Here is a 27,677-nt window from a genome sequence, read left to right as displayed (position 1 = left end):
TGAAAAGCTTTTGATTTCAGTAAATCTGCTGCAAACACAACAAATGACAATTTTCAGTTCTTTACAACCTAGAAAGTGTTTGGAAACTTCCTGTGCGGAATAATCCGGAACACAAATCCTGTTATCATTAGGAGGTTTGTTCAATAAAATGTGAATTGTCCTCTTCATAGCTGATAACCTGAGAATTCTGCCGACTGATATTTACATCAATTATTGAGGGAAATGAGGAAATATCATTTGCAGAATCATTTGGAACACGGTGTAGTCTCTGCTCTCCATACTGCACCCTCTGTATTCATCAGTTATTTTCATGTTCCTCATTATGAGACCAACCCAGGAAATCCCAGTGTGAGATGTACGAAATGCTACATCCTGTACATGAAACACTGCCCTGTGTTCGGACATTTTACAGCTGGTTCCAACCAGTCAACAGGTTCTCCATCTCCATCTTATACACACGGCCACCAGCATGGGATCTCCTCCACTTCAGACCACATAGGTAAGTCAGGTTCCTATTCCTTAATAATATAATAGCAGGGTGTAGTGCTTAAACATCATCATCATATGATATGTCAAGCCTAATAAACAGCTTCTAAATATAATAAAACATCAATATATTAAAATAACAATCCTAAAAAACAAGTGAGAAAGTGACATAGTGCAAATACATACATAAAAGTGTATTGCGTCACTAATCAGTGACCCACCATGTGCACGGTGTCAGGTATAGTCCAAATAATAAGGTGTCTATGGGTCTTCCGGATCCAAATGACTGGTCCAAATGGTTGGTGATAAGGGAAAGTGTAAAGACTGCGCACTCACCAGACGCGCAATCACACTGCGCATTTAGAGATATCAATCTCAAAGTAACAGGGTATCCCCTTTAAAGGTCTGGTCAGATCTGGGGTCCCTCTGGAATCAACATCAGCTGTCCCTGGATGGCTCACCTCCTCTGTAGATAGTGGGAGCTCAAAGGAGCTCAGGGAAAAAGGAGGTCCATAGCGTGATACCGTATGAGCAGAGGGGGCTTTATTAGCCAGATAAATGAATGAACAGAAATCACTGACCAGTATGGGGATCCAAGATGGCTGCCGGAACCGGTATGGTGTCAGCAGTGTGGCATCCTAGTACTGTAGCCCCGATCACTTTAGCAGGTCATAGACAGGTCATTTATCGGCTGAATTGTCGGCCGATAAACAAAATAATTGGTCGTTGCCGCCATGGATGCTGCCACCAATGGTCACGAAAGAATGGGACAAGAAACCAGAGACAGAGGAGCACACCATACAATGTGACAGCAATGCAAATACTTTATATTTTTTTGGATACAAATGGATACATTTGTTGCAACCGCAAGACTTTTCCATATAAAATATAATCGCGGACTGGACTTCCAGTTCATAGGAAGGATTCAGGTGTCTCCCATTCCGATGATCCATTCACTTTAGCAGAATAAAATGTCCTCTTCTAGATGTGATAGTCTGCAATCGTCTTCTTCTTCATTCTTCCTTCTTCTTCCTTTTTCTACTTCTTCTTCTTCCCATTATTCCCAGAAAATTGTCCGATTGTCCATATCGGCCGCAACTTTTCCAACATGACCAATAAAAAAACTGCAAAAACCACCCAAAAAATGGCCAACCAATTAACCCACTAACAGTGCAAAAATCTGCCGATTTTTTTTTTTTTTTTAGCCAAAAAATTGGCCGATTTTCGACCCGTCTATGGCCGGCATTTGTCTCTCTCTGTCTGTAAGCTTGATGAAGAGGGTCACCACATTCTCCAAATGTTGGAGGAACTAAACTGCTGATCTAGGATTTCAGTAAATCCGGCATCACAATCTACTTCTCAGTGTAGGTTTCCTCCTCATTGCCAGCCATCATTTGGGCCTCAGAATGGCTCCGGTATTCCCTCCTAGGAAGGACATTCAGGCCGATCTCCCACCATGTTCCTCTGATGTGTCCGAGACAGAATAACAGGAGAGACACCAGGAGAACCCGCTGGGACCTGACACTCCGAGAACCAGAGTTATGGTGGAGCGTAGACCCAGAAATGTCATCAGAATGCTGATACTCCTTCCTGGAGCCATTGCTTTGGCTCCACTTGTACTTCTACTTCCTCCGGGTTGAGGGGATAGAGGATCAAGAGGGTATGAAGCTGGGTCCTGACACTCCGAGAATTCAGGGTTATGGTGGAGCAGAGACCCTTCCTGACCAATCTCCTCCCCGGGGCCTTTGTACTGCCTCCCCTTGTACTTCTATTTCCTTCACATTGAGGAGATGGAGAATCAAGTGGAGGGTATGAAGATTTATACAAACAGGGCCCCATACAGCCAATCTGATAGGGCCCCTCCCCCCAAAAAAAGTTTAATATGATTTACTTAGGAATGAACACAGTGAGTGCTCAGTACTGATCAACAATTCTGTTCATTCAGGAAAATAAGGGGCTGGGAAGTGTGACATATTTAGAGGACCTGTGCTCTTAGCTGTGGGAGGGAAGCAGAGGAGGGAAGCAGGAAGTACTGCAGCGGTGGGGGGCCCCGGGCAGCAAAAGGAAACATATGGTGCACAGGGAAGGTGATGGGTGTGGTGGTGGGACAAAGGGGGAGGGGCAATTACTGCAACTGATCCCTTGTATAGCTCTATCTGCAGCTGAAATCCGACCAGAGAGAGGAGAAGAAGCCGACTTTCAGCTGCTGCAGAGAGAGCCATACAGGGGATCAGTTTCAGTAATTGCTGCCCCACCGTGCCGATCACCCTCCCTGTCCTCATCTGATTCATACCTGTACATACCGATCACTGTCATACCCCCCATACTCCTCTCCTGTACATACTGATCACTGTCATACCCCCCATACTCCTCTCCTGTACATACCGATCACTGTCATACCTCCGTACTCCTCTCCTGTACATACCCATCACTGTCATACCTCCGTACTCCCCCCTGTACATACCGATCACTGTCATACCTCCACACTCCTCTCCTGTACATACCGATCACTGTCATACCCCCCACACTCCTCTCCTGTACATACCGATTACTGTCATACCCCCCACACTCCTCTCCTGTACATACCGATCACTGTCATACCTCCCATACTCCTCTCCTGTACATACCCATCACTGTCATACCTCCGTACTCCTCTCCTGTACATACCCATCACTGTCATACCTCCGTACTCCTCTCCTGTACATACCGATCACTGTCATACCTCCACACTCCTCTCCTGTACATACCGATCACTGTCATACCCCCCACACTCGTCTCCTGTACATACCGATCACTGTCATAGCCCCCACACTCCTCTCCTGTACATACCGATCACTGTCATACCCCCCACACTCCTCTCCTGTACATACCGATCACTGTCATACCTCCACACTCCTCTCCTGTACATACCGATCACTGTCATACCTCCGTACTCCTCCCCTGTACATACCGATCACTGTCATACCTCCACACTCCTCTCCTGTACATACCGATCACTGTCATACCCCCCACACTCCTCTCCTGTACATACCGATCACTGTCATACCCCCCACACTCCTCTCCTATACATACCGATCACTGTTATTCCTCCACACTCCTCTCCTGTACATACAGATCACTGTCATACCTCCACATATCTCTCCTGTACATACCGATCACTGTCATACCTCCACACTCCTCTCCTGTACATACCGATCACTGTCATACCTCCATACTCCTCTCCTGTACATACCCATCACTGTCATACCTCCACACTCCTCTCCTGTACATACCCATCACTGTCATACCTCCACACTCCTCTCCTGTACATACTGATCACTGTCATACCTCCGTACTCCTCTCCTGTACATACCCATCACTGTCATACCTCCGTACTCCCCCCTGTACATACCGATCACTGTCATACCTCCACACTCCTCTCCTGTACATACCGATCACTGTCATACCCCCCACACTCCTCTCCTGTACATACCGATCACTGTCATACCCCCCACACTCCTCTCCTGTACATACCGATCACTGTCATACCCCCCATACTCCTCTCCTGTACATACCCATCACTGTCATACCTCCGTACTCCTCTCCTGTACATACCAATCACTGTCATACCTCCGTACTCCCCCCTGTACATACCGATCACTGTCATACCTCCACACTCCTCTCCTGTACATACCGATCACTGTCATACCCCCCACACTCGTCTCCTGTACATACCGATCACTGTCATACCCCCCACACTCCTCTCCTGTACATACCGATCACTGTCATACCCCCCACACTCCTCTCCTGTACATACCGATCACTGTCATACCTCCACACTCCTCTCCTGTACATACCGATCACTGTCATACCCCCCACACTCCTCTCCTGTACATACCGATCACTGTCATACCCCCCACACTCCTCTCCTATACATACCGATCACTGTTATTCCTCCACACTCCTCTCCTGTACATACAGATCACTGTCATACCTCCACATATCTCTCCTGTACATACCGATCACTGTCATACCTCCACACTCCTCTCCTGTACATACCGATCACTGTCATACCTCCATACTCCTCTCCTGTACATACCCATCACTGTCATACCTCCACACTCCTCTCCTGTACATACCCATCACTGTCATACCTCCACACTCCTCTCCTGTACATACTGATCACTGTCATACCTCCGTACTCCTCTCCTGTACATACCCATCACTGTCGTACCTCCACACTCCTCTCCTGTACATACAGATCACTGTCATACCTCCACACTCCTCTCCTGTACATACCGATCACTGTCATACCCCCCACACTCCTCTCCTGTACATACCGATCACTGTCATACCTCCACACTCCTCTCCTGTACATACCGATCACTGTCATACCTCCGTACTCCTCTCCTGTACATACCCATCACTGTCATACCTCCACACTCCTCTCCTGTACATACCCATCACTGTCATACCTCCGTACTCCTCTTCTGTACATACCAATCACTGTCATACCCCCCACACTCCTCTCCTGTACATATCGATCACTGTCATACCCCCCACACTCCTCTCCTGTACATACCCATCACTGTCATACCTCCGTACTCCTCTTCTGTACATACCAATCACTGTCATACCCCCCACACTCCTCTCCTGTACATACCGATCACTGTCATACCTCCGTACTCCTCCCCTGTACATACCGATCACTGTCATACCTCCACACTCCTCTCCTGTACATACCGATCACTGTCATACCCCCCACACTCCTCTCCTGTACATATTGATCACTGTCATACCCCCCACACTCCTCTCCTGTACATACCGATCACTGTCATACCTCCACATTCCTCTCCTGTACATACCGATCACTGTCATACCTCCATACTCCTCTCCTGTACATACCCATCACTGTCATACCTCCGTACTCCTCTCCTGTACATACCCATCACTGTCATACCTCCACACTCCTCTCCTGTACATACCGATCACTGTCATACCTCCATACTCCTCTCCTGTACATACCCATCACTGTCATACCTCCACACTCCTCTCCTGTACATACCCATCACTGTCATACCTCCACACTCCTCTCCTGTACATAGTGATCACTGTCATACCTCCGTACTCCTCTCCTGTACATACCCATCACTGTCGTACCTCCACACTCCTCTCCTGTACATACAGATCACTGTCATACATCCACACTCCTCTCCTGTACATACCGATCACTGTCATACCCCCCACACTCCTCTCCTGTACATACCGATCACTGTCATACCTCCACACTCCTCTCCTGTACATACCGATCACTGTCATACCTCCGTACTCCTCTCCTGTACATACCCATCACTGTCATACCTCCACACTCCTCTCCTGTACATACCCATCACTGTCATACCTCCGTACTCCTCTTCTGTACATACCAATCACTGTCATACCCCCCACACTCCTCTCCTGTACATACCCATCACTGTCATACCTCCACACTCCTCTCCTGTACATACCCATCACTGTCATACCTCCGTACTCCTCTTCTGTACATACCAATCACTGTCATACCCCCCACACTCCTCTCCTGTACATATCGATCACTGTCATACCACCCACACTCCTCTCCTGTACATACCCATCACTGTCATACCTCCGTACTCCTCTTCTGTACATACCAATCACTGTCATACCCCCCACACTCCTCTCCTGTACATATCGATCACTGTCATACCACCCACACTCCTCTCCTGTACATACCGATCACTGTCATACCTCCGTACTCCTCTCCTGTACATACCGATCACTGTCACACCTCCGTACTCCTCTCCTGTACATACCGGTCACTGTCATACCCCCCACACTCCTCTCCTGTACATACCCATCACTGTCATACCTCCGTACTCCTCTTCTGTACATACCAATCACTGTCATACCCCCCACACTCCTCTCCTGTACATATCGATCACTGTCATACCACCCACACTCCTCTCCTGTACATACCGATCACTGTCATACCTCCGTACTCCTCTCCTGTACATACCGATCACTGTCACACCTCCGTACTCCTCTCCTGTACATACCGGTCACTGTCATACCCCCCACACTCCTCTCCTGTACATACCGATCACTGTCATACCCCCCACACTCCTCTCCTGTACATACCGATCACTGTCATACCTCCACACTCCTCTCCTGTACATACCGATCACTGTCATACCTCCGTACTCCTCTCCTGTACATACCCATCACTGTCATACCTCCACACTCCTCTCCTGTACATACCCATCACTGTCATACCTCCGTACTCCTCTTCTGTACATACCAATCACTGTCATACCCCCACACTCCTCTCCTGTACATATCGATCACTGTCATACCCCCCACACTCCTCTCCTGTACATACCCATCACTGTCATACCTCCGTACTCCTCTTCTGTACATACCAATCACTGTCATACCCCCCACACTCCTCTCCTGTACATATCGATCACTGTCATACCACCCACACTCCTCTCCTGTACATACCGGTCACTGTCATACCTCCGTACTCCTCTCCTGTACATACCGGTCACTGTCATACCCCCCACACTCCTCTCCTGTACATACTGATCACTGTCATACCTCCACACTCCTCTCCTGTACATACCGATCACTGTCATACCTCCCACACTCCTCTCCTGTACATACTGATCACTGTCATACCGCCACACTCCACTCCTGTACATACTGATCACTGTCATACCTCCACACTCCTTTCCTGTACATACCGATCACTGTCATTCCTCCACACTCCTCTCCTGTACATACCCATCACTGTCATACCTCCACACTCCTCTCCTGTACATACCCATCACTGTCATACCTCCACACTCCTCTCCTGTACATACCGATCACTGTCATACCTCCGTACTCCTCTCCTGTACATACCGATCACTGTCATACCTCCGCACTCCTCTCCTGTACATACCGATCACTGTCATACCCCCCACACTCCTCTCCTGTACATACCCATCACTGTCATACCTCCGTACTCCTCTCCTGTACGTACCGATCACTGTCATACCTCCGTACTCCTCTCTTGTGCATACCAATCACTGTCATACCCCCCACACTCCTCTCCTGTACATATCGATCACTGTCATACCCCCCACACTCCTCTCCTGTACATACCCATCACTGTCATACCTCCGTACTCCTCTTCTGTACATACCAATCACTGTCATACCCCCCACACTCCTCTCCTGTACATATCGATCACTGTCATACCACCCACACTCCTCTCCTGTACATACCGATCACTGTCATACCTCCGTACTCCTCTCCTGTACATACCGATCACTGTCACACCTCCGTACTCCTCTCCTGTACATACCGGTCACTGTCATACCCCCCACACTCCACTCCTGTACATACCGATCACTGTCATACCTCCGTACTCCTCTCCTGTACATACCGGTCACTGTCATACCTCCGTACTCCTCTCCTGTACATACCGGTCACTGTCATACCCCCCACACTCCTCTCCTGTACATACTGATCACTGTCATACCTCCACACTCCTCTCCTGTACATACCGATCACTGTCATACCTCCCACACTCCTCTCCTGTACATACTGATCATTGTCATACCGCCACACTCCACTCCTGTACATACTGATCACTGTCATACCTCCGTACTCCTCTCCTGTACATACCGATCACTGTCATACCTCCACACTCCTTTCCTGTACATACCCATCACTGTCATACCTCCACACTCCTCTCCTGTACATACCCATCACTGTCATACCTCCACCCTCCTCTCCTGTACATACCGATCACTGTCATACCTCCGTACTCCTCTCCTGTACATACCGATCACTGTCATACCTCCGCACTCCTCTCCTGTACATACCGATCACTGTCATACCCCCCACACTCCTCTCCTGTACATACCCATCACTGTCATACCTCCGTACTCCTCTCCTGTACGTACCGATCACTGTCATACCTCCGTACTCCTCTCTTGTGCATACCGATCACTGTCATACCTACGTACTCCTCTCCTGTACATACCGATAGCTGTCATAACTCCGTACTCCTCCCCTGTACATACCGATCACTGTCATACCTCCGTACTCCTCTCCTGTACATACCGATCACTGTCATACCTCCGTACTCCTCTCCTGTACATACCGATCACTGTCATACCTCCGTACTCCTCTCCTGTACATACCCATCACTGTCATACCTCCGTACTCCTCTCCTGCACATACCCATCACTGTCATACCTCCGTACTCCTCTCCTGTACATACCCATCACTGTCATACCTCCACACTCCTCTCCTGTACATACCCATCACTGTCATACCTCCGTACACCTCTCCTATACATACCGATCACTGTCATACCCCCCATACTCCTCTCCTGTACATACCGATCACTGTCATACCTCCACACTCCTCTCCTGTACATACCCATCACTGTCATACCTCCACACTCCTCTCCTGTACATACCCATCACTGTCATACCTCCGTACTCCTCTCCTGTACATACCCATCACTGTCATACCTCCGTACTCCTCTCCTGTACGTACCGATCACTGTCATACCTCCGTACTCCTCTCCTGTACATACCAATCTATGTCATACCTCCACACTCCTCTCCTGTACATACCGATCACTGTCATACCCCCCATACTCCTCTCCTGTACATACCAATCACTGTCATACCTCCGTACTCCTCTCCTGTACGTACTGATCACTGTCATACCTCCGTATTCCTCTCCTGTACATACCGGTCACTGTCATACCCCCACACTCCTCTCCTGTACATACTGATCACTGTCATACCTCCACACTCCTCTCCTGTACATACCGGTCACTGTCATACCCCCCACACTCCTCTCCTGTACATACTGATCACTGTCATACCTCCGCACTCCTCTCCTGTACATACCGATCACTGTCATACCTCCGTACTCCTCTCCTGTACATACCGATCACTGTCACACCTCCATACTCCTCTCCTGTACATACCGGTCACTGTCATACCCCCCACACTCCACTCCTGTACATACCGATCACTGTCATACCTCCACACTCCTCTCCTGTACATACCGATCACTGTCATACCTCCACACTCCTCTCCTGTACATACCGATCACTGTCATACCTCCGTACTCTTCTCCTGTACATACCGATCACTGTCATACCTCCCATACTCCTCTCCTGTACATACCCATCACTGTCATACCCCCCATACTCCTCTCCTGTTCATACCGATCACTGTCATACCTCCACACTCCTCTCCTGTACATACCGATCACTGTCATACCTCCGTACTCCTCTCCTGTACATACCGATCACTGTCATACCTCTGTACTCCTCTCCTGTACATACCCATCACTGTCATACCTCCACACTCCTCTCCTGTACATACAGATCACTGTCATACTTCCACACTCCTCTCCTGTACATACCGATCACTGTCATACCTCCGTACTCCTCTCCTGTACATACCGATCACTGTCATACCTCCGTACTCCTCTCCTGTACATACCGATCACTGTCATACCTCCACACTCCTCTCCTGTACATACCGATCACTGTCATACCTCCACACTCCTCTCCTGTACATACCGATCACTGTCATACCTCCACACTCCTCTCCTGTACATACCGATCACTGTCATACCTCCACACTCCTCTCCTGTACATACCGATCACTGTCATACCTCCACACTCCTCTCCTGTACATACCGATCACTGTCATACCTCCACACTCCTCTCCTGTACATACTGATCACTGTCATACCTCCACACTCCTCTCCTGTACATACCCATCACTGTCATACCTCCGTACTCCTCTCCTGTACATACCCATCACTGTCATACCTCCGTACTCCTCTCCTGTACATACCGATCACTGTCATACCTCCGTACTCCTCTCCTGTACATAACCATCACTGTCATACCCCCACACTCCTCTCCTGTACATACCCATCACTGTCATACCTCCACACTCCTCTCCTGTACATACCCATCACTGTCATACCTCCACACTCCTCTCCTGTACATACCCATCACTGTCATACCCTCCACAGTCCTCTCCTGTACATACCCATCACTGTCATACCTTCACACACAGATCACCTACCTCCTCCCCCACACACAGATCACCTACCTCCCCCCACACACAGATCACCTACCTCCCCCCACACAATCACCTACCTCCCCCCACATACAGATCACCTACCCTAATTTTGATGGTTCCGGGTTCGGCATCCAAACATCTTTGGTGTTCTCCAAACCCTGCAGAACCGAACCGAACCCAGAGCAGCTCTTCTCATCACTTATCATGACCCCCCGGTCACTGCTCACTGTGTGGGGGCCCAACATCCAATCCGTGACCTCCATGGCATGGCCATCCATCACATCCCTGATCCCTATAGAGGAGGAGATTTCTACTTCACCATCACCCCTTCTGGATCCACACCTCATGTACGGGTGATCCCCCCCGGGATCATTGTTCCATTTCATTTCTGGATCCACACCTCATGTACGGGTGATCCACCCCCCCCGGGATCATTGTTCCATTTCATTTCTGGATCCACACCTCATGTACGGGTGATTCCCCCCCCGGGATCATTGTTCCATTTCATTTCTGGATCCACACCTCATGTACGGGTGATCCCCCCCCTCGGGATCATTGTTCCATTTCATTTCTGGATCCACACCTCATGTACGGGTGATCCATACCGGGATCATTGTTCCATTTCATTTCTGGATCCACACCTCATGTACGGGTGATCCCCCCCTGGGATCATTGTTCCATTTCATTTCTGGATCCACACCTCATGTACGGGTGATCCCCCCCCCCCCCGGGATCATTGTTCCATTTCATTTCTGGATCCACACCTCATGTACTGGTGATTCCCCCGGGATCATTGTTCCATTTCATTTCTGGATCCACACCTCATGTATGAGTGATCCCCCCCCCCCCCCCGGGATCATTGTTCTATTTCATTTCTGGATCCACACCTCATGTACGGGTGATTCCCCCCCCCCCCCCCCCGGGATCATTGTTCCATTTCATTTCTGGATCCACACCTCATGTACGGGTGATCCATACCGGGATCATTGTTCCATTTCATTTCTGGATCCACACCTCATGTATGGGTGATTCCCCCCCCCCGGGATCATTGTTCCATTTCATTTCTGGATCCACACCTCATGTACGGGTGATCCCCCCCCCCTCGGGATCATTGTTCCATTTCATTTCTGGATCCACACCTCATGTACGGGTGATCCTCCACGGGATCATTGTTCCATTTCATTTCTGGATCCACACCTCATGTACGGGTGATCCCCCCCCCCCCCGGGATCATTGTTCCATTTCATTTCTGGATCCACACCTCATGTACGGGTGATCCCTCCCCCCCCGGGATCATTGTTCCATTTCATTTCTGGATCCACACCTCATGTACGGGTGATCCCCCCCCCGGGATCATTGTTCCATTTCTTTTCTGGATCCACACCTCATGTACGGGTGTCCCCCCCCCCCCCGGGATCTTTGTTCCATTTCATTTCTGGATCCACACCGCATGTACGGGTGATCCCCCCCCCCCGGGATCATTGTTCCATTTCATTTCTGGATCCACACCTTATGTACGGGTGATCCCCCCCCGGGATCATTGTTCCATTTCATTTCTGGATCCACACCTCATGTACGGGTGATCCATACCGGGATCATTGTTCCATTTCATTTCTGGATCCACACCTCATGTACGGGTGATCCCCCCCCCGGGATCATTGTTCCATTTCATTTCTGGATCCACACCTCATGTACGGGTGATCCCCCCCCGGGATCATTGTTCCATTTCTTTTCTGGATCCACACCTCATGTACGGGTGTCCCCCCCCCCCGGGATCTTTGTTCCATTTCATTTCTGGATCCACACCGCATGTACGGGTGATCCCCCCCCCCGGGATCATTGTTCCATTTCATTTCTGGATCCACACCTCATGTACGGGTGATCCCCCCCCCCCCCCCCCGGGATCATTGTTCCATTTCATTTCTGGATCCACACCTCATGTACGGGTGATCCCCCCCCCCCCCGGGATCATTGTTCCATTTCATTTCTGGATCCACACCTCATGTACGGGTGATCCCCCCCCCGGGATCATTGTTCCATTTCATTTCTGGATCCACACCTCATGTACGGGTGATCCCCCCCCCGGGATCATTGTTCCATTTCATTTCTGGATCCACACCGCATGTACGGGTGATCCCCCCCCCCGGGATCATTGTTCCATTTCATTTCTGGATCCACACCTCATGTACGGGTGATCCCCCCCCCCCCCCGGGATCATTGTTCCATTTCATTTCTGGATCCACACCTCATGTACGGGTGATCCCCCCCCCCCCCCGGGATCATTGTTCCATTTCATTTCTGGATCCACACCTCATGTACGGGTGATCCCCCCCCCGGGATCATTGTTCCATTTCATTTCTGGATCCACACCTCATGTACGGGTGATCCCCCCCCCGGGATCATTGTTCCATTTCATTTCTGGATACACACAACTTGTTGATGGTCCCCAGCTATGTGTTGTGGTCTCACTTCTTCAGTTGCAATGTACTGGTCACACACGTTGCTTGTCATGGTACATTTCTTGTTCCCGGAGCTCACAATACATTTATTTTTTTTGCAGATTTTTTTTCCAGCATTTATACTTTCCAGCTTCTCCCTTATTATCTCACGTCTGGACTACTGCAACTCCCTCCTCACCGGCCTCCCTCCTCACCGACCTCCCTCCTCCCCGGCCTCCCTCCTCACCGACCTCCCTCATCACCGGCCTCCCTCATCACCGGCCTCCCTCCTCCCCGGCCTCCCTCATCACCGGCCTCCCTCCTCCCCGGCCTCCCTCATCACCGGCCTCCCTCCTCACCGGCCATCCTGCACCACCGACCATTCCTCCTCACCGACCTCCCTCATCACCGACCTCCCTCCTCACCGGCCTCCCTCCTCACCAGCCTCCCTCTTCACCGGCCTCCCTCCTCACCGGCCATCCTGCACCACCGACCATTCCTCCTCACCGACCTCCCTCATCACCGACCTCCCTCCTCACCGGCCTCCCTCCTCACCGCCCTCCCTCCTCACCGGCCTCCCTCCTCACCGGCCTCCCTCCTCACCGGCCATCCTGCACCACCGACCATTCCTCCTCACCGACCTCCCTCCTCACCGGCCTCCCTCCTCACCGACCATTCCTCCTCACCAGCCTCCCTTATCACAGACTATCCCCGCTTCAGTCTATCCTGAACTCAGCGGCCAGACTCATCCACCTCACCAACCGCTCCTCTTCTGCCACCCCCCTCTGTTATTCCCTCCACTGGCCTCCACTCAGTGTCCTCCACCCCCCTCTGTTATTCCCTCCACTGGCCTCCACTCAGTGTCCTCCACCCCCCTCTGCCAATCCCTCCACTGACCTCCACTCAGTGTCCTCCACCCCCCTCTGTCATTCCCTCCATTGGCCTCCACTCAGTGTCCTCCACCCCTCTCTGCCAATCCCTCCACTGACCTCCATTCAGTGTCCTCCACCCCTCTCTGCCATTCCCTCCACTGGTCTCCACTCAGTGTCCTCCACCCCCCTCTGTCATTCCCTCCACTGGCCTCCACCCCCCTCTGTCATTCCCTCCGCTGGCCTCCACTCAGTGTCCTCCACCCCCCTCTGTCATTCCCTCCACTGGCCTCCATTCAGTGTCCTCCACCCCCCTCTGTCATTACCTCCACTGGCTCCACCCCCCTCTGTCATTCCCTCCACTGGCCTCCACTCAGTGTCCTCCACCCCTCTCTGCCAATCCCTTCACTGGCCTCCACTCAGTGTCCTCCACCCCCCTCTGTCATTCCCTCCGCTGGCCTCCACTCAGTGTCCTCCACCCCCCTCTGTTATTCCCTCAACTGGCCTCCACTCAGTGTCCTCCACCCCCCTCTGTCATTCCCTCCACTGGCCTCCACTCAGTGTCCTCCACCCCCCTCTGCCAATACCTCCACTGGCCTCCACTCAGTGTCCTCCACCCCTCTCTGCCAATCCCTCCACTGGCCTCCACTCAGTGTCCTCCACCCCCCTCTGTCATTCCCTCCACTGGCTCCACCCCCCTCTGTCATTCCCTCCACTGTCCCCCACTCAGTGTCCTTCACCCCCCTCTGTCATTCCCTCCACTGGCCTCCACTCAGTGTCCTCCACCCCCCTCTGTCATTCCCTCCACTGTCCCCCACTCAGTGTCCTCCACCCCCCTCTGTCATTCCCTCCGCTGGCCTCCACTCAGTGTCTTCCACCCCCCTCTGTTATTCCCTCCACTGGCCTCCACTTAGTGTCCTCCACCCCTCTCTGCCAATCCCTCCACTGACCTCCACTCAGTGTCCTCCACCCCTCTCTGCCAATCCCTCCACTGACTCCACCCCCCTCTGTCATTCCCTCCACTGGCTCCACCCCCCTCTGTCATTCCCTCTACTGGCTCCACCCCCCTCTGTCATTCCCTCCACTGTCCCCCACTCAGTGTCCTCCACCCCCCTCTGTCATTCCCTCCACTGGCCTCCACTCAGTGTCCTCCACCCCCCTCTGTCATTCCCTCCACTGTCCCCCACTCAGTGTCCTCCACCCCCCTCTGTCATTCCCTCCGCTGGCCTCCACTCAGTGTCTTCCACCCCCCTCTGTTATTCCCTCCACTGGCCTCCACTTAGTGTCCTCCACCCCTCTCTGCCAATCCCTCCACTGACCTCCACTCAGTGTCCTCCACCCCTCTCTGCCAATCCCTCCACTGACTCCACCCCCCTCTGTCATTCCCTCCACTGGCTCCACCCCCCTCTGTCATTCCCTCCACTGACTCCACCCCCCTCTGTCATTCCCTCCACTGGCTCCCGATTGCCCAAAGCATCAAATTCAAACTCCTAACATATGTTGTGTTCTGTTCTGAACTCTTAGTGGGTATAATGCGTCATTAGGGCATTATGTACAGGTATATTATGGAGTATTCACATAAGAGTTGGCTGCATATGGGTTTTTTTGGTCCCGTCTTTGTATTTATTCATTTTATGTGATCTGTTTGAATCATGCATGATATAGTTAGGAGATGTATTTGTATGTATCTGGTCCACGTATGACTGCCAAGGTGCATCGTACATCTGCATTAAGTACCGAATATTGGGCTTCGAGAAAATGGACTCCGTGGGTTGTCCTGTTGGATGATTGACACCCTGGTGGCCTATATAAAGTACGTATGTCATTATGGGCGGTTACCCTGATGAAGTCACGTGTTATAGGTGACGCAACGCGTTGGTCCGCCTTGATGACATTTGCGGTACGCGGTGACGTCACTTCTGACGTACGCGCCATATTGGGACTCCAGATATACCCACAACCTAAGGACACCATGAGGGTGTATATCATGCGATAAATCATCTGTGGATATGTGAGTGGGCATTTTAAATATTATTTTTCCTGTATTGCGCTCGGGGAGATCTCTGTTTGTGTCTCTGAGCATTACCTGGTAGTAAGGAGTCACCATCATACAGCGGCTGGAGGTGTTCCTTTGGATGACAGCGTTTTTGATCTGGTATCAACTGTGGACCTGTAGACCGGTTGGCTCCTGAGGGATACATCCTATGTAAAACAAGGCACATTGGCCCTTGTGGTCAGTGCGGGGAGGAGGCACTCCGACCATTATAGGATTGTGGCACCAGTGGCACTTCCACGTTTTTCAAAGGCTCACAGTTGTTTCCTTGAAGTGGACTGTCTATTATTCACCAACATGACGTATTGTAGTGTGTTATATCTGCACCATCTATACAAGTCATACGTCACGTGTTGTCTGCCCCCTATGGGGTGCACAAGGGGATTAGCTCTCCTACTTTCTAGCTCCCTGGTCTCCACCTCCCACACCCGACTGCAGGACTTTTCCACGACTTCCCCCATCCTATGGAACTCCGTACCCCAATCCATCAGACTGTCACCTACCCTCCTCACCTTTAGGCGCACCCTGAAAACCCATCTCTTCAGGGAAGCCTACCCCACCCCCACCTAACAGCCGATCCCCTCCACTCCTCACTCCATTCCATCCCCCACAGCTATTCCTCCTGTACCACTACCCCCTCCCTCCTAGATTGTAAGCTCCCAGGATCAGGGCCCTCGCACCCCTCGTGTATTGTATTGTTACTGTATTGTCTCATGTTCTGTCCCCACTATAATGTACAGCGCTGAGCAAACCTTCTGCCGCCATATAAATCCTGTATAATAATAATAATATTTGGACCGGCACCATCTACATCGCGTTCCACATTATTCTGCAAACTCTATTTAAGTGTCACAAAGATGAAATATTTTGTTTTTCAGTGTAACTCATGGATGGCATTGTGTGTCAGGGCTCTTTTGATCACTGAGAACAATCTGGGACACCGGAGATAATTAGATTGGCCGGTGAGCCCAACTGAAGGAAAAACTACTAAAGGACGGCGTTCCCCATTATTACCCGCTTGTCACCCGCCGCAGTGTTTTTACTGTGACATGGCGGCACCTGTCTTTTAACATTGCTGTGCAAAACAGGTAGGGGGCGCGCAAGGTGCGTGCCCGCCCTACCCGTCCCATTGATGGAGGCAGCGGGAGGCCATCACCGGATCCCAGCTGGTCATTACCCGCTGATCCCCGCCGATTACCGGTAATCACTGACAGATAGCACGGCGGCAGTATTTACATTGCAGCTCTGTCATCTGTCAGTTCAGAGCAGGCTGATCCTGAGAGAAGACTTTATCTCCCGGGATCAGCGAGTCCCTGTGCAGTACACACCCCCGCCCCGCCCCCTAGTAAAACACTCCCCTCACACAGTTAACCCTTTCACTGAATAAAAAAGGGAACCCCTTCCTCCCCAGTGCCATTAGTAGTGGCAGGGTTTTGTTTTTTTTGGACTCATCACTGTATTGGTGTCACTGAGGATGTCAGTAACCCCAAGTCAGTTCCCCCCCAGTGTCACAATGTCCGCCGCAGTCCCATCATAAGTCGCTGATCACTGTCATAAATCGCTGATCACCGCCATAAGTCGCTGATCACTGTCATAAATCGCTGATCACCGCCATAAGTCGCTGATCACTGTCATAAATCGCTGATCACCGCCATAAGTCGCTGATCACTGTCATAAATCGCTGTTCACTGTCATAAGTCGCTGTTCACTGTCATAAATCGCTGATCACCGCCATAAGTCGCTGATCACTGTCATAAATCGCTGATCACCGCCATAAGTCGCCGATCACTGTCATAAATCGCTGTTCACTGTCATAAGTCGCTGTTCACTGTCATAAATCGCTGATCACCGCCATAAGTCGCTGATCACTGTCATAAATCGCTGTTCACCGCCATAAGTCGCTGATCACTGTCATAAATCGCTGATCACCACCATAAGTCGCTGTTCACTGTCATAAATCGCTGATCACCGCCATAAGTCGCTGATCACTGTCATAAATCGCTGATCACCGCCATAAGTCGCTGATCACTGTCATAAATCGCTGATCACCGCCATAAGTCGCTGTTCGCCGCCATTAATATAATAAAAAAAAATCCCAGGATCTTTCCCGCCATTTGTAGACGCTATAACTTTCACGTAAACCAATTAATTTACACGTATTGGGATTTCTTTTAGCAAAGACATGTCGCAGAATGCATTTTAGCCGAAATTTATGACTAAATTTGATTTTTACATTTTTTTACTGGACATGTTTTATAGCAAAAAGTCCAAAATATTGTTTTTTTTTTTTTCAAAATTGTCAGACTTTTTTTTATAGTGCAAAAAATAAAAACTGCACAGGCAATCAAATACCACCGAAAGAAAGCTCAATTTGTGGGAAAAAAGGATGTAAATTTAATTGGGTGCAGTGTTGCATGACCGCACAATTGTCCGTTAAACTAGCACAGCGCTGTATAGCAACAAAAAGGCGTAAATTGCAGTATCTCCCCATAGTCTGCAGACGATATAACGGTCACACAAAGCAATCAATATCCACTTATTGGGGTCCTTTTCCCATAAACATGGAGCTGGAGACATTTTGGTGAAATTTATAACTAACTTTGAGGTTACTTTATATATTTTATAGCTGAAAGTACAAAATATCGTTTTTCTTCAAAATGTTTGATTTTTTTTGTTTATAGCGTGAAAAAAAAAGCGCACAGGTGATGAAATAACACTAAAAGCTCTATTTGTGTAAAAAAAAAGGACGTAAATTTTGTTTGGGTGCAGCGTTGCACGACCGCGCAGTTGTCAGTTAAATTAGTGCAGCGCTGAGTAGCAAAAAGAGGCGTGGTCAGGAAGGGGGGTAAATCCTCCGGAGGGCGAGGGGTTAAGCAGATCCCCATATTCAAGCAATATGGGGAAGAAAAAGGATCTCTCTGCTGCCGAAAAGAGTGAAATAGTTCGATGCTTTGTTGCAATTCCAATCGGCTAGTTTATCCCTTTTTAGACAAATCCCCCATAACCTCTTATCCATCCACATCCTCCTTCCAGCAACAACTCCAACAACGCTCTCTCATAGACACATGGCAAGAAGATAACCCAGCTAGAAGACACTATACATACTACTCATATCCACATAAAACTTTCTCCCACATTGACCATATATTTCTGACTAGAGGTATGTCCCCAGCCCTCCTATCCTGAACCATCATACCTTACCCCTGGACTGGTCACAAAGCTGTCCTCTTCACCCTCTCCTCCTTAGTACCCCAACAAACTAGCACTATATGGAGTCTAAATGGCCCACCCATCCCACAGACTGGACATTGAACTAGCCATCAAAGAATACCTGACACATAACACAACTGATGACATCTCTCTCCTGACCTTTTGGGAAGCCCATAAGTCTGTAATTAGAGGAGCCTGTATCAGCCAAGCCTCACATCTCAAGAAAGGACAGCGAGCAATCCATCACCGCTTAGAAACCTCATTTCATCAGGCCAACAAAGCCTTCCAATCAGACCCCTCACCTTCTCATAGATTGTCCTGGACAAGACCAGGCTAGAAATAGATGTTTTCTTGACAGAATCAGATGAAAAAGTTCTACGCCAATCCAGACATAAACATTATATGAACGCAAACAAACCTGACACTTTTCTAGCCCTGGGACTGTGAACCTCAGACCACACACACAGACTTGTCCATTTAAAGATTACAAAAACTTCACACACCAGCCATCCTAATAAAATATTACAGGTCTTCCTCAAACATCTAGCAGAATTATACTCTGAGACCGGCTCCTATGATGAATCGCAGGCCACTGAACTTTTCTCAAGCCTATCTCTACCAACACTCTCAGCTTCTCAATGTTCTTCCCTGGAAACACCTATTACAGAACTTGAGGTCCCGAACTCCATCAAGTCCCTAAAGTCTAATAAGCGGCCTGGCCCAGACAGCTTACAGCCCTATATTCCAAATATTTACTAACCTCCTTCCACCTTTATTGGTTAATGCATTTAATGCCTTACTCAAAGGTTATTCTTTCTGCTCAGACTCCCTAACAGCAGTCATTTCTATGCTACCTGAACCCCAATCAGATCACACCACATGCCTTCATTACACACCAATCTCCCTTCTTAACTTGGATGTTAAAATCCTAGAAAAATCCTATCTGCATGGCTGAACTCCATCATAGGCACCTTGATTCACAAGGATCAGATGGGTTTTAACCCCCCTCTGCCAAGCTGAGACCACAGAGTGATTTTCCTAGAACATGCAGCTTGCATACGCCGCATACCCGGCTGTTTCCTTTCCTTAGACATAAAAAAAGCCTTTGACTCCAATGGATATCACCCCTTTACACCTCCCCAAGGACGTACTTGAGGTACGTGGGTTACAAGTCAGACTTTTTTTCCATACAAAGGGGAATGAGGCAAGGCTGCCCCTTGCCCCCCCCCCCTCCTTTTCTAGCGAATGAACCTTTAGCACAGCTGATAAGAACTAACACAAATATTAAAGGATTAGAACTTGGCGGTCATCATCATAAGTTATGCTTTTTCTCTGATGACAATCTCCTCTTCATGTCTTCTCCTTTGATCTCAGCACCCAACCTTCTCCAATGCCTGGACCAATTTGCAGTGATTTCAGACCTGGTTGTGAATCCCAAAAAGTCTACAGCTCCTAATATCTCTCTACCCTCCTTAACTGTGTCACAACTACAACGCCCTCCACCCTTCTCTTGGTCCAGTCAATATATTCCTGATTTAGGACCCAAGCTGATGGCAGACCTCAATATTCTATATTCTGCTAACTACCCTCCTATGTTAACACATCTTACCAATCTTATGACATCCTGGTCCAAACGACCCCTCTCATGGATGGGTTGTATCACAGTTGAAAAAAATGACAATTCTGCCCAAAATATATCTTTATTGGGTCCTACCCATATATATACCTTTTTGTTTCCTCTGCATATTAGTGTCGCGGCACCACTTATGTATGGGGCACTATTAAGCTTCATCTACCCAGGTCCATCCGTATCTTACCGAAACTTAGAGTGATCTGGGGCTTCTGAACTTTGCAAAATATTTCCAAGCTGCACATCTTGCACAACTCCCTAAATATCATGCAGTAAAAGTGACCCCCCCCCCCATGGGTCGCTATAGAGTCAGTAGATTGTGACGCCTTATCAGTTGCCAATTTACTATGGCTACACTCCAGAGACAATCGTTCACTGCAAGACCTAATTACTCAACACTACCCCCCCCAGCCCCTTCTCTGTCCCTGCTCTCTCTCTGCCATCTCTCATCCATGCCCCTCCCAACTGTCTTGGAAATTCGCTTTAACGGATTTCTCCTTACCGTGAGTACTCGCAGTTGGATGAGCAGAAATCCCCCATAAAGCTGTGCGAATCTCGCTTACCATGACTGCAGCTAAACTACACGATTCCTGCCCATCCAACTACTTGTAGCTTCTGTTGAGATGTGGGGGATGGAGCTCCGTTACCCTAGAATGATCAAACGACACTCTAAGGCTGCTGTTGGAATTCACATAAGGGCAGTTTTCATTCTCCCCTTTGGTTTTATTACAAATACATACACGCCCCCCACATGAATAAGGTCAAACCCCTCCCACAGAACAATACAATGGGGAGTGCCTATACACAGGATATACATTCCGATTGGAGCATAGCCTTTCCTATTATCTATCACTGGTCCTCCCCCATGAGCCTTCTGAGGTCAGCAGACTTCTCCCCTTCCCCCCATGAGCCCTCTATGGAGAGCATATCTCCTCCCCTTCCCCCCATGAGCCCTCTATGGAGAGCATATCTCCTCCCCTTCCCCCCATGAGCCCTCTATGGAGAGCATATTTCTTGTTCCAGCTCCTAGCAGTATGTTCATTCCCTGTACAAGCATTCCCTAGAAATATCAGTCTGTACCTGGATGGGCCCGATACGATCTTTATTAAAACACATCCATCCGGATACAGTTTCAGGTTGGTAATGGGTTGTAAGATATGCATAAGCCTACACGTGGAGTTCACACCGCTTGGCGCCTTGCGTTATGAAGTCCATGTGGTACTATGCTGCTGATATGTGGATACAGGCCCGCGGTCTACTGCCAGCGGCATTCGCATCGAATGCCGTGGTGGTATACACGCTGGTCTATAAGCGCAGATCCGCCATCTCATCCATTACCGAGCTGAGTACTGTAATACATACATTGTACATGCGCATGGCCCAATTGCAGCCTTCAGAGCTTTAATTATACACACCAGAGACATATGAATAACACTCATATATGACACATTTAAAGTTCGACCAACAATACAAAATTTCCATGACATTCCCTCCTGTTTTATCATATTCTCCTCGTGTCCCTTCTTGATCTTCTTCAGCTTGATGGGTGTAGTCTCAAAACCTCAAAGAGTTCCTGTAGTTGTCCCTGAGAATAAAGCTCCACGGGGTACCTGAAACAACAAGACCCGACGCAGACTCGACGCAAACAGGCTTGATTGAAGCAATGATCCTCAAGAGCGTTGGAACCTTCACTACAGGAAGGCTCTTGCAAAAACCACAAACAGACTTGTGGTATGAATAAGGCTTGTGATCCCACGGTGGTCTGGGGAGATCCAGCAGCAGATTCTCAAATTGCCCCTGCAGACAGGGCCACACAAGGCTGGTCTCGACCCAGACAGTTTTCCAAATCGCAGACACAAACCATGATGAGGCTTGAAGCTTGCTTGGAGGTCTTGGAGAATGTGGTCTTCAGAGAGATAAATTAGAGGGAAGCCAGGACGTAATCTGTAGAGAAGGTGGTTGGTTGGTGAGGTCTTCCTCCGATCAGTGGTTGGAGTGGAATCCCAGGAGCGGGCATGGAGATGTGGTCATCTGCCTGAGCTTGGCTTACACAGTCGATGAGGCAACAGGAACATCTCACCGCGGCATATAAGAGGCAGAGGAAAAAGAGAAGCATCAGGACATACACTCCCACTTCCTTCAACCAAGATCCGATGGAGAACAGGAGATCTCCCAATCCTCCCAAACCCTTGAACGGATTCCAACCCTCACTAGCTATAGCTCTAGCTTTTCCCTGTAGTTCACTAACTTTGTCCATATGGGCCTGGACCTTGTCATCGGTGTCTTCTATCCAAGTACAACAATCCTCTCCGATGAACTCACAGAACCCCCCTTTGGCGGCTAAAAGATAATCAAGGGCCATCTTCTCTTGAAGCACTAAAATTCCCATCTGCCGTTGTTCTTGGGCAATTTCTCCGACAGCCTCTACGGTCTCATTAAACATACTATCCACGATGACAGAAAAATTGTTCAGGCGCTTCATAAGTTCTATTCCCCAACCTGTCCATGAGGGGAACCAAGCCCATGCCTGGTCGCCCTCAGAGAACAGCTCCCTGCGAACTCTCCCTGCCATCCTTACCTTCTTGTGGACCATCAACTCTTCATGATCCATCACTACATAGGATGCTGGGACTAGCTTTATGAGGGCACACAAACCTTTCGTGTTCTGGGGAAATGTTCTATAGGCTGCCGAACCACACAGAAAATAGTATGGACCTGTCAGAGCAGAGCAGGAGGAGTTCCTCGTTTGGCCTCTGGCAGTGAGCAACAGTTGCACAGACTGGGGGATTGCTCCCTCAGTCTGCACATCACATCCGTCCCTCCAACAAATGTGGTCTGGTCGGTCAGTGTGGTTACTCAGAAGGGAAGTCTGGTTAGTCAGATTGACAGTTATACCTCCCTCACAGGTGGTAGTCCCAACAAACTTGTTACCTGTGCCAAAGCTGATGTTAAAGCACACCTGAGGGCTGCCTAGCTCTCCAGTTACCCATAATGGAGTAATGAGTGCCCTACAGGAGCTAGAGCTAATATTGGTGCTAAAACTGATGTTACCTGCTAGAAATGTGTCATTGAGTTCTACCGACAAATGTCTACGTGGGGGCTGACCAGGGGTCCCTTGCTTTTTCATGCCGACGCGGATGTCATATAGGGCATGAACAGCGGCCATTGCGGACATGTGATGACTGGGTGGGGGCTTAGAGCATACCCAACAGTTGGTTTTGTTGGCGGTTCTGGCCAACGCAGATGCATTTTAAATAAAAGGTTGGGGTATCTGCCGTCTTTTCCTCCGTTCACACACATGTAAGACATACAAACAAAAAGAAAAAGGAAAATGACACCCCTCATTCTCTGGTGTAGCTGAAAAGCTTCTTGCAGTGGCTTGCGTGCACCCAGTTGTTGTGTCCCTCGAGCTTGAGTGAGGTAGGTGTCGTCAGCTGGACTAGGTATGGTCCGGTGAACCGTGGCTTGAGTCCGGTTCTTTGATGTTTCTTTAGGACGACCCAATCACCTGGCTCAATAGAAAGAACACCCGTTATTGCATTTGGATCGGGGAGCGATTCGCGAACCCGATGGTGTATCTTCTGCAGCTCCCGTTGCAGAGATTGCACATAACCTGTAAGCTGTGAATGCAAAGACGACAACTGTTGAGGAAAGTACAACCCTATTTTGGGAGGTCCCCCAAACAACACCTCGTAGGGTGACAGCCCATGTGGTTGCCGAAGGGCATTCCGGATGGAATAGGGGGCAATGGGGAGACACTCAGGCCAAGGTTTTTGGGTATCGGCCATGATTTTGGAGATCCTGTTTTTAAGGATTCCGTTAAGACGTTCAACCTTACCGCTACTCTTGGGGTGATATGGGGTGTGTCGCCGCTGACTCCAGTTCCACCAAAGAAATGCAGTCGTGTCCTTTGGAAGAGAGGTTAGTAGTGGACAAAGAAGACATGTTAGCAGAAGAGGTGTTAGTATTGTTAGTCGGGTTGCAAAATTCAGCACTGTCATTGCTGTCCTCCCCCCCTTCTCATCTTCCAACACAGGAAGAAGAGAAGCTGGGTTAAGAATAGTGCATCGTTTGATAGTGAGGTTAGTAGGGGTTAGGAGGGCTTTCCCCTGAGAGGAGTACCTTGCCTTGGATGTCCTGTTTTTGCAATAATGTTCTTGCTGCACTGGTGTCGGTGAGGCAAGGGAGGGGATATTTGAATTCCTCTAGAAAAAGATGGATCTGGGCCGACACCGATTTGTCAACTTCCTATGAGAATTCATAGGAGTTACTTACCATGGTGGTCACAGGGGCGGAGGACTCATCAGGAATGAACTGCCACTGACCTTTAGGTAATTGGGGACAGTTCCTCCTCATGTGCCCCGTTTGGTGGCACTGGAAGCACCTGGGTGGGGGCCTATCCTTCCTGTGACCCAGATCCCTTGGTTTTTTGTGTGTGGTCTGGGACATAAGAACTTTGGCCTTGTCCTGTTTTCTTCTATCCATTTCCCTCTCTATTGCCGCAAGAGTGGAAAGGATAGCAGGGATAGACATCTCATTATATTTGGGTCGGGCCAGAACCAGCCTTTCCCGAATTTTAATATTGATGCCTTCCAAAAATTTGGCCCGCAACAGAATGTGCGTCGCGGTCACCTTTACCCCTTCAGTTGCAGCATCAGGTCCAACTTCCAGATCCGCATCCAGTGCCGTCTGCTTGAGACGGCGCCAGAAGCAGGCGCTTTCCTCATTAGGACCCTGGGTGAGCTTCATCATGTCCGTAGTAGAGGTAGCACCATACATTTCTGGAAGCTTTGCCTTTAGCTGTGTACAGAACTCTTTGCCCCCTGAAGTCATCTCCTCATGAGTGGTTATAGAGCACCCTGCAATCACTGTACTGGCCACTTCCATGCCCACCTTTGCCCGCAGGATCTGCGCACAATCTGACCCGCTCATACCATAGCTGAACTGGTTTTGTCCAAACATTCGAGCAAATCCTCTCGGATTTACTCGATAGTCCGGGAGCTCAGCCAGAATAGTGCGGATCTCTGCCGGGGTGAAGGGGACATGCCAAACTACCCGTTCCCCTAAAGTCCGTTCCCCCTGTGCATTGGGAGGACCTTCAAATTGCTGCACCCTGACTGGATAGGCCTCGGTCCGGGAAGAGTGCAAGGGCTGGCCCAGCTTCATCGGTGGGCTTAGATTAACCACCTCGCTTACTGCACCTTCAGGTTTGAGGTCCCTCAGATCAGGGTATAGCTGGGGGGCAGGGGTCTGATCAGTGGTTCGTAGCGCTTTGATGCAATCCGCCCTATTTCTTAACCGGGTGTCTATTCCCCTTGATTCACAGATAGTCTGCAAATCGGTTGTTGAGTAGGCTTCATAGTTGGAAACAGAAGGAGCTGGGGTGAAGCAGGGAGAAGGGAGAGGTAGAGGTAGAGGCTGAGGCATAGAGACAGAAGACACAGAAGGTACATCAAGAGTGACGTCACTAGCAGAAGAGACAGGTGCAGTTATACTTATCTCAGCCACTGTTGGTTGTTGGGGAACCCCAGCAGACCCTGACCCTGCCTGCCTTAGTAGAGTCAGCCCTGAAAGATCTTCCTCCACCTCTGACACTGGATCCTCCTGTTTTATTCCCTCTGGAGGCCAGGTATACATCACCTGGTTCTTCCGGACAGACACCAGTTTATGTATGCCCTGCTTCCCTAATTGGATTGACCTGTGAAGCCATAGCTGTGCGATCTCTAGTTCTGACGCCTGCATCCGTGGTCCAAATTCAGAGATGAATTTTTCCCACCTCCATGCGTCAAATGTACCTTCCCGGGGAATTTCCCATCTGGTACCCTTCGACCATTTATTCCACCTTTTGAGGGGTTCTGTAGACTTCCCCCCCAAACTCACCTTCATCAGTTGTGCAGCTGCCCTTACCCTGAAGAGGGCTGGTTCCCCCTCTCTCTTCATGGACTGACTACTGCCCATCGTGACTAGTCACTGGTATATATCCCGCGTCCGGGTACCTGTTTACCCCCTGGAGCACTCGGTGGGATCCTACCGAGAGGCCTGATTCCACCACTTTCCCAGCACAGCGTAATTTATGTGATACTTATCGATCACCCGAAGCGCATCAAGTGGCGGTCAGACTGAGAGCACACCTCCCACTCCCACAGCGCAATTTATGTGATCCTGACCACCCGAAGTGTTTGTGGTAACTAGGCTAAGCGTTACACTTCCCTGGACCTCCCACTCCCACAGCGCAATTTATGTGATCCTGACCACCTGAAGTGTTTGTGGTAACCAGTAGAGATGAGCGAATCGAACCAGGCGAACCGGAATTCGATACGAATTTCAGGAAAAATTTGATTAGCGGCGAATCCGAATATTTGCCTACTTCGGGTGCGCGAATCGGATTTTTCCCGATCAGCCGGCAAAAGTGTCCCTGCAGAGAGCTCCGCTATTTCTGACATTTCTCTGACAGTTCCTTCACATGTACAGCGGTTGAAACATTGTATCTATTTGTTTCCATTTAGGATACAGATGTTTCAACCGCTGTACATGTGAACGAGCTGTCAGAGAACTGTCAGAAATAGAGGAACTCTGCAGATACACTTTTTGCCGGTTTGGAATTCTTATTTTCATCCTACTTCTTCTTCTTCTTCAGCTTCTTCTTCATCCTCATCCTCAGAAGAAGAAGAAGAGGATGAGGATGAGGATGAAGAAGTAGGATAAAAATAAGAATAATTCCAAGCCGGCAAAAAGTGTATCTGCAGAGCTCCTCTAAGTGTATCTGCAGAATAGAGGAGCTCTGCAGATACACTTTTTGCCGGCTTGGAATTAATCTTATTTTCATCCTACTTCTTCTTCTTCTCTTCCTCTTCATCCTCATCCTCTTCTTCTTCTTCTGAG

General features: G+C 49.6%; 1 protein-coding gene across 1 annotated transcript in view; it reads left to right on the top strand.

Annotated features, from left to right (window-relative positions):
* The first annotated feature begins 400 nt into the window (after positions 1-400).
* The window catches only part of LOC149470566 (uncharacterized), a 40,052-nt gene continuing 12,775 nt past the window's right edge, over positions 401-27,677 (top strand). Inside the window, exon 1 of the mRNA XM_089662360.1 lies at positions 401-499. The gene's annotated coding sequence lies outside the window, so the exon portion shown is untranslated. The remainder of the gene's footprint in view (positions 500-27,677) is intronic.

This window comes from Staurois parvus, unplaced genomic scaffold (assembly GCF_062004578.1).
Source record: "Staurois parvus isolate SC_StPar_1 unplaced genomic scaffold, SC_StPar_1.0 ptg000038l, whole genome shotgun sequence".
Classification (NCBI taxonomy): domain Eukaryota; kingdom Metazoa; phylum Chordata; class Amphibia; order Anura; family Ranidae; genus Staurois; species Staurois parvus.
Note: the sequence above shows the minus strand (reverse complement) of the source record. Positions and strands in the feature narration are given on the sequence as shown.